Raw genomic sequence first — 7,767 nt, forward strand, 5'->3', positions numbered from 1 at the left:
ATCATCGGTCAATGTATGAGAATTTTGGTTGTTTCAAATCATGGTCAATAATGGTGCTGTCACTCTTGTAATAATTGAGCAATGTGATGCATGTATAGTGCAAACTCGTTGTGGTTTCAGTTTACATTTGCCTGACATAATGAGATTAGGTATTATTTTATATCATCCATTTGCATATCTTGTATTAAATATTCATTCAAGTCTCTTGCTTAGTTTCATTGGAGAGACTGTGCTTTTCATAGTGCTTTTCGGTGTTTTTTTGTCTGATGTAGTTATGACTTCTTTTCTGCTTATAGGTATGAAAAATATCTTCTCTCAATCTATAACCTAACATTCTATCAATAAAATTCTTAATTTTAATACAGTCTAGTGAATCTATCTTTAATTTTATGGTTACATGTATGGGTATTTCTCACTAAAAACATACAAAATGAGAAGAAACTCTGTGGTACCTTACAGTTTTCCTCAACAAATTTGAATGGTTTAAAGACAAAGGACAAGTCTACTGGGGATGCTGGCACTATGTCTGTGTAAACCAAAAAGTGACAGACAGATCGCAATTGATTTAAAGGCTTATTTTGCCAAGGTTGAGTACGTGCCCAGGAAAAAGAAACAGGAGTAAAGAGGCACGGTAGGATCTGTGCATTGTACTTTTTTTCCAAAGAAGGTTTTCAGTACTTCAACATTGAAAGAGCAAAGAGCACACAGAAGGGGGATGAGGAAAGAAAAAAAAAAAAAGAGGGGGACTAAGCAATGAGCAAAGTGGTTACAATCTTGTGAGGCTTTGATTCACATTTTGCATGTGAAAAGTGGGAAATTGGGGGGAATCAATTACTCATTTGTCTCAAGCTCAATAGAGCTACATTTTACATGAGATAAAGTAAGCATGTGAAATTACAGCTGTCTGTTTAGGAACAAAGGAAGGCAGATTTTTTTCATGACTTGGTTCCCAACTTAAATTTTTCCTTTGGCATAGTGAGTTGGAGGATCTCAGGATTTTATTTTTGAAAGGGTAAACTGAGACAAGGTGGGTCGGTGCTGATACTGCGGGAATAATGCAAGATTTGCAATCAAGTGAGAGGTAGAAGGAAGTAAAGTTTATGATTCACCTTTTGCAGATTGGAAAGGGGCCTGACATTTAGAAGCAAGTGTGACCTCAAAGGGTCAAGAATTGGGTTTATTTAAGAGCCTTTGGGATAAGGGGGGGTTGGGACCGGGAGGAGGAGTCTGGACCAAAAAGAATGACCAGGGCTGCAGGTTTTTGATGTTAATTGTAGCCACATGAGTCTTAGATCTTGACTTAGCCAGACATCAGCATCTCATACCCTTCTGGAGTGGGATAGATGACAGAGACAAGTGGGGGGTAGTTTTCCTACAAGAGACCTGTCAGATATTTGCATTCCACAAACTCCAAGGCAAAAAGTGGTCTATTATCATTTCTATGACTTTGGCCAGCTAAGCGGTGATCTTTGCCTTCTGCCTTCAACAAGGAACCTGAAAGTTTATCAGAGATGTTTATGCTAAACTATGAATTGAAAGGCTGGTCTGTCTTTGTCTTGCATCTGACGGAGATTTGCAGAGGGGGTGGGGTAGGCTGCCAGCTTGGTCTGCAGTGAAATATCTGAACACTTCCTAAAACCTGCCTATTAGAAATGTATCTATCAGCCGGGCTCAGTGGCTCAGCCTGTAATCCTGCGCCTTTGGGAGGCTGAGGTGAGTGGATTGCTTGAGCCAGCGGGTTCGAGACCCGCCTGGACAGCGAGAACTCACCTCTACAATAAATAAAAAAATTAGCCAGGCGTGGTGGTGCACACCTGTAATTCCGGCTACTCAGAAGGCGGAGGTGGAAGGATCTCTGGAGTCCAGCAGGTCGAGGCTGTGGTGGCCGGGAGCGGCCACTGCACTCCAGTCTGGGTGACAGAGTGAGACTCCAACTCAAAAAAAAAAAAAGAAAAGAAAGAAATGTATCTATCTATGTCTAACCTGTACTAGATTCAAAGCGTGTCAGTCTAAGCAAAAATGGTTATACTGAGGCAAAATGTGAATTAAGTTTATTCTAAGTTTCTCGGGGTTTCTCCCTTCGATATTCCTTTAGCATCTTAGAGCTCTTTCTTTGCCCAGATAATTCTACTTTGAATTCGTTAATGAAATGAACGAAACAGCTTTATTTAGAGGATGATATTTGTTGTAGGAAGAAAGTAACGTTACTTAATATGTCACTTTGTATAAAAAGGTGGAGCAATTTTATATTTTAAGTATTCAAATCACTTTAGAATATGTTAAGTTTATTGCTGATGCTACACGACGAAGCTAAAGGTGAAGGAATTAAACAGTATAGCCTAAAGATTTTAATTTAGCTGTTTCATCAAAAAACAAAAAGGGATCATATTTTTTTAGCAGTAAGTTCTTATTATTTTTGACAAATTGAAAACTTTGATCACAAGTTTTTAACACAATGGAAAGCATATATTATAAAAAATCTTTGCCTTGAAAATAAGATAAACATAGTTGAAAAAATAGAGCATATGAGGATATTCCTTTCTGGAAACTGTTTTATCATGTTTTCTTAGGTAATACAGTTTTCACTATTAAGTTTCACTTTTAAGTTTTCCATGTATCCAGCTACATATAGCTGAATTTTAAAAATATAATCTAATAATTTGTATTTTTCACTGGTAAGTCTCTTTTTTATCTACATTTATTTTAATTACTAATATGTTGGGGATTTTTAAAACTGTTTATTTGTTCATTATTTCTTTCACTTTTTAAGCTTCTTCATTTTCTTTTTTCTTGCCATAGGAGTGGAGGAGAAAAAATGCACAAAAAAGCTCTCATTTAATAGGTACCTACATGAACTCACATTTCCCTTTCTGAGTGTGGCGAATGTTGGAAGCTGACCCACTTGTGTTTTCATGGGTTCATTGTGCTGTGTCTAAGACACTATTGTCTCCAGTTACTTCCTCCTTCCACAGTCCTGGGAATCCAGATTCACCTCCAGCTTCTATGTCCTCACCTCTCCAGTAAACCCTGTCAGACAGTATCTAAGATGACCCTCCACCAGCTCTGTTTTGTGCATTACCCATACTTGGTCCAGAGAAAACTCTCAAATATCTGATGCACACTAGGTTATCGAGCTGATCCTAATCATCAAAGGGGCCAGCAAGCCTATATATTTGTCCTTTGGTTTCTTCCAGGGCTGAGGGGACCAGGCAAAAATCTACCACATCTTCCAGTTGTAGAGAGTATATAACAAACTCTTTGAGATCTTGAAAAACATATGCTTTTAATCATTTCTATATTAATAAATACTTCTGTTGTCTTAGTTTTTTTTCCTTCTTCTACAATTACATAGTGATAGCATTAACAATCTTTTGTTTTTTGAGTTAGAGTCTCACTCTGTTGCCCCTATTGGAGTACAATGGCATGCTCTCGGCCACTGCAGCCTCAACCTTCTGGGCTCTGGTGATCCGTCCACACCAGCCTTCCAAGTAACTGGAACTATAGGCACATGCTACCACGCCCAGCTAATTTTTGATTTATTGAAGAAACGAGGTCCCATCAAGTTGCCCAGGCTGGTCTCCAACCTGTGGCCTCGGGCAATCCACTCGCCTCAGCCTCCCAAAGTGCTGGGATTACAGGCTGAGCCACTGAGCCTGGCCAGCATTAACAATCTTATTGGTGTATCCTGATTTTCTGATTTCTATAGGCCCAATTTCTAAAAATGGTATTTCTTATTCCTGGTAAAAATTTGCACTTTTACCAGGTATGTTTGAAGGTGAGCATTTTTTACCATTGCTTCTTATCACTGACTGAATAGTATGAAACTTTTTTAATTTTTCCATACAGTAGTCAATAATACAGAGCTTGTTAGGTTACTTTTCCATGATTACTCTTGAGGCTTATACCCTTTGATCACTTCAAAAAATGAGCTGCTAGTTTTTGTCTAACTGATTTTTGATATTAATTATATATTTTTATCTTATAAATATAAATGTTGGCCTAGATAAGTATTTTTTATTATGTGTAACAAATTATAAATATTTTTTCATTCTGTACCTTAAGACTGTATCTTAATTGTTTATTGTTTGTATGTGTAAGATTTTTGAATGCCATGTATTAGATCTGTCATTTCCCCCCTTTTTTCCCTCTGAATATTGTATTTTATTTTGAAAAAGACTGACCAATCCAAGGTCATGAAATACTTTTCTATATTTTTCTCTTGAATGTTTACTTCTGAAAACTTAAATCTTAATTTCACAAGAGATTAATTTTTTGGTTTGTATTTTCAATCATTTTCAAAGGAGTAGTTGATTATTTCAGAACCAACTTTGAATGAGTAATAATTTACCTACTGACTTTGAAATGCCACACTTATCTGTGCTGCCCATTGAAAGTGGACTGGATTTTAAAAAATGTGGTACATATACATGATAGAATATTATGCAGTCATAAAGAAGGACAAACTTATGAATTTTACAGCAACTTGGATGAATTTAGAGTCTATCATACTCAGTGATCTATCACAGGAACAAAGAACTGAGTACCACACGTTCTCACTCATAAGTGGACCCTGAACATCTAGCATGATACTACAAGAAAGAGATTGGCAATGGTGGGACACATAACATCAACAAAGGTGTCTGATCCTAATTCAGGAGAAGTGAGGTCCAATGGGAGGCCCCAACTTTGCCAATACACAAACCACTTATGTACTCAATTCTGACTTATACCCCACATCTTTAAAATTAAAAAGAAAAAGAAGAAATGCTACACATCATTTTAACTCATGGATTAGTGTAGATTTAATTTAGAATACATTTCTCCAACTAAAATATTTATTTAGGTGTTGCTGAAATTTATGAAAAATTGAACATTCACAGGACTATGTTTTCCACTTGGGGCATTTAATATGACCTCTGTGAAATATGATGGGCTTTTTTTTTTGTATGTGTCATGTCTTCCTGGCTACAAAATATTTTGTAGTTACAAAAACATTTCCTAGTTTTATTTTTACTATAATGTGGAATGATTTTTTTCATTTTTATTTCTAATTGGTTATACACACTCTGTATAAAGAAATGCTATTGGTTCATTTGTATTTTTCTTGTATACTATGACCTTTGAAAGGTACTCGCTCTTTAATCATTCATAGATATTAATTTATAGTATAGTTTTAATGAATTTCACAGAATTCTTAATCAACATCATCCTATTCTTCTGCTGTCTTAGGCCATCATTCTTTCTGGACCACTGTCTACTGAGAGGGAGTGGAATGTTCGCCTCTTTTTTTTATTGCCACAATCCATGAAAATTTGTTGCATATGAAAATTATCTTATAGACAATACAATTTTTAATCTCATTAAAAAGTATAGTTACTTTGTTTTGTTTGACTTGAAATCCAGTTCAAACTGAGAAAAAGCCAGAGAAAGAGAGAGAGAGAGAAAGAGAGAGAGAGATTTAATCCAACCTAGCATCAGAAATTTATTGAGTTCTTGCTAGATATGCTGCTTACTTACCCAAGGTCTTTAGAATCAAATTCTCAGTTTGTGGGGCTCAGTACCAGCAGTTGTAACCAGGTTCCCAGGTAATTCTAGTGCGTGATGAAAAACTCTACACCCATGGGAACAACTGCAATTTTTAAAAATTATATAGTCATGGCAGATTTTTCAGTAAATATAAGGAGCACTACCCATGATACTGTAGGGAATTGTATGTGATGGCAGTTGTAAAATTCTAGGATTCACATACATAAATGGGCTCTAAGGACTTTAGGAGAATACGATCTGGTAACAGAGTAGAAAAGGAAAGTAAGAACAAGAAAGTTGAAAGAGCAGAAGCACACATCATCAATAAGAGTATCCGCACAATGAATATTTGTATACTTAACTTTGAATTGTACCCCACAATTTTAAAATGAAAATTAAAAGAGAGAAAAAAAGAAAATTATACACACACACACACACAGAAAGAAAGAGCAGAAGCAAAAGCAAGAGAAAGGAGAGGGAAGTGTGGGTGAAAAAAAAACACAGAAAAAGAGAGATGACACACCTGTAACCCAGTTAACCTGTGTGATATGATCTCAGATTTTCTTGTTGAGGCTGCCATCCCGTCTTCAAGTTCACAAAGCTCCGCTACCATTAGTTTCTCAAATATTTGTTTATTTTAAAATTTTAAAATTTTAAATTTTAAATCTTTAATTTTTTGAATTGGAGTCTCACTCTGTCGCCCAGACTGGAGTGCAGTGGCCGCTCCCAGCCACCGCAGCCTCGACCTGCTGGGCTCCGGCGATCCTTCTGCCTCAGCCTTCCAATAGCCGGAATTACAGGCATGCGCTACCATGCCTGGCTGATTTTTTAATTAATTAATTGAGTTGGAGTCTCACTCTGTCGTCCAGATGGAGTGCAGTGGCCGCTCCCGGCCACCGCAGCCTCGACCCACTGGGCTCGGCGATCCTTCCACCTCATTCTTCTGAGTAGCCGGAATTACAGGCACGCCCTACCACACGCAGCTGATTTTTTGATTTATTGTAGAGATGAGGTCTTGCCTGCCCAGGCGGGTCTCGAACCCATGGGCTCAGGCAATCCATTCACCTCAACCTCCCAAAGCGCGGGATTACAGGCTGAGCCACCCAGCCCGGCTTGTTTTATTTATTTATTTATTTTGAGAATGACAATCCAATGATTACCGCACTGATATAGACAGAAATGACTGCATATTTTCAGGCAGTAATCTGTGGTTTATGCAGAGGTAGATATTGTCTTCAGTAGGCCCCAAGGTTGCACTTCCTGCAGCTTCTGTAACCTGTGGCCCAGGACAATAAAATATGTTGAGAGAGACCAAATTTATACATCTTTTATTATAGGATAGTGTTATAATTTTTGTTTCATTATTAGTTATTGGTGTTAGTCTCTAACTGGGGCTAATATATAAATTAAACTTTATCGTAGTTATGTATGCATAGGGAAAAAAAGCAGAGTTTTCATAGGTTCGATACTATGCACTGTTTCAGCCATTCATGGGGAACTACTGTACATTTATAATGTGCTTTATCTCCTTGTGGACAGAGAGCAGCCTCCTTAGAATGGTGAGATAAATGGACAAGCATTCATTTCTGTAGCTGACTTTGAACAAGTTCCACATTATGCCTGAGACCCAGATAAATGATCCTTTCTGTCTGTTGAAAATGCCTAGTGAACTGCATAAAGCAACAAAGAGCAAATTAAATTGAAAAAATAGGGAAAAAAAAGGCAAACAACTCCATAGAGAGAATAATCAGTAAGTTAACTACTTAAAAAGAAAATTAAATATTGTAGTGATGATGAATATTTTAGAGAAAAATTTTAGGTAGGCTGAATTATTTTCTTAAGGAAATAGCAATAACTCATAAGATAGTTGCAAAAATAAAGATAAGACATTGATTTAATTTATTTTAATAGTAATGGAGTAAGAATCATGCAACCTGCAAATGGTGACGTGGCAGTGTTGTGAAAAAAGATGAGAAGATTCCAAAACAGAAGTGAGGAGAAGATCGTTACAGTCAATCTTCCCAGCTAGGATCTAGAATAAGGAGAAACTATATTGGCAAGCAAATGGCGACCTTATCTTTAGGGTTTGTTAATCTTACATTGTATAAGTCTGTAAATAAGTTCTGAAACTAATGAAAAAAATTCTGAAGAAAACATGATACTGTACCCCATTTAATGAGTAGAATATTCCCTTTTCCCATGCCCTTTGCAAAGAATAACAAATAATTTAATGTCCACTAT

Source organism: Carlito syrichta, unplaced genomic scaffold, assembly GCF_000164805.1.
Source record: "Carlito syrichta isolate Samal-C Ts95f unplaced genomic scaffold, Tarsius_syrichta-2.0.1 Scaffold301562, whole genome shotgun sequence".
Classification (NCBI taxonomy): domain Eukaryota; kingdom Metazoa; phylum Chordata; class Mammalia; order Primates; family Tarsiidae; genus Carlito; species Carlito syrichta.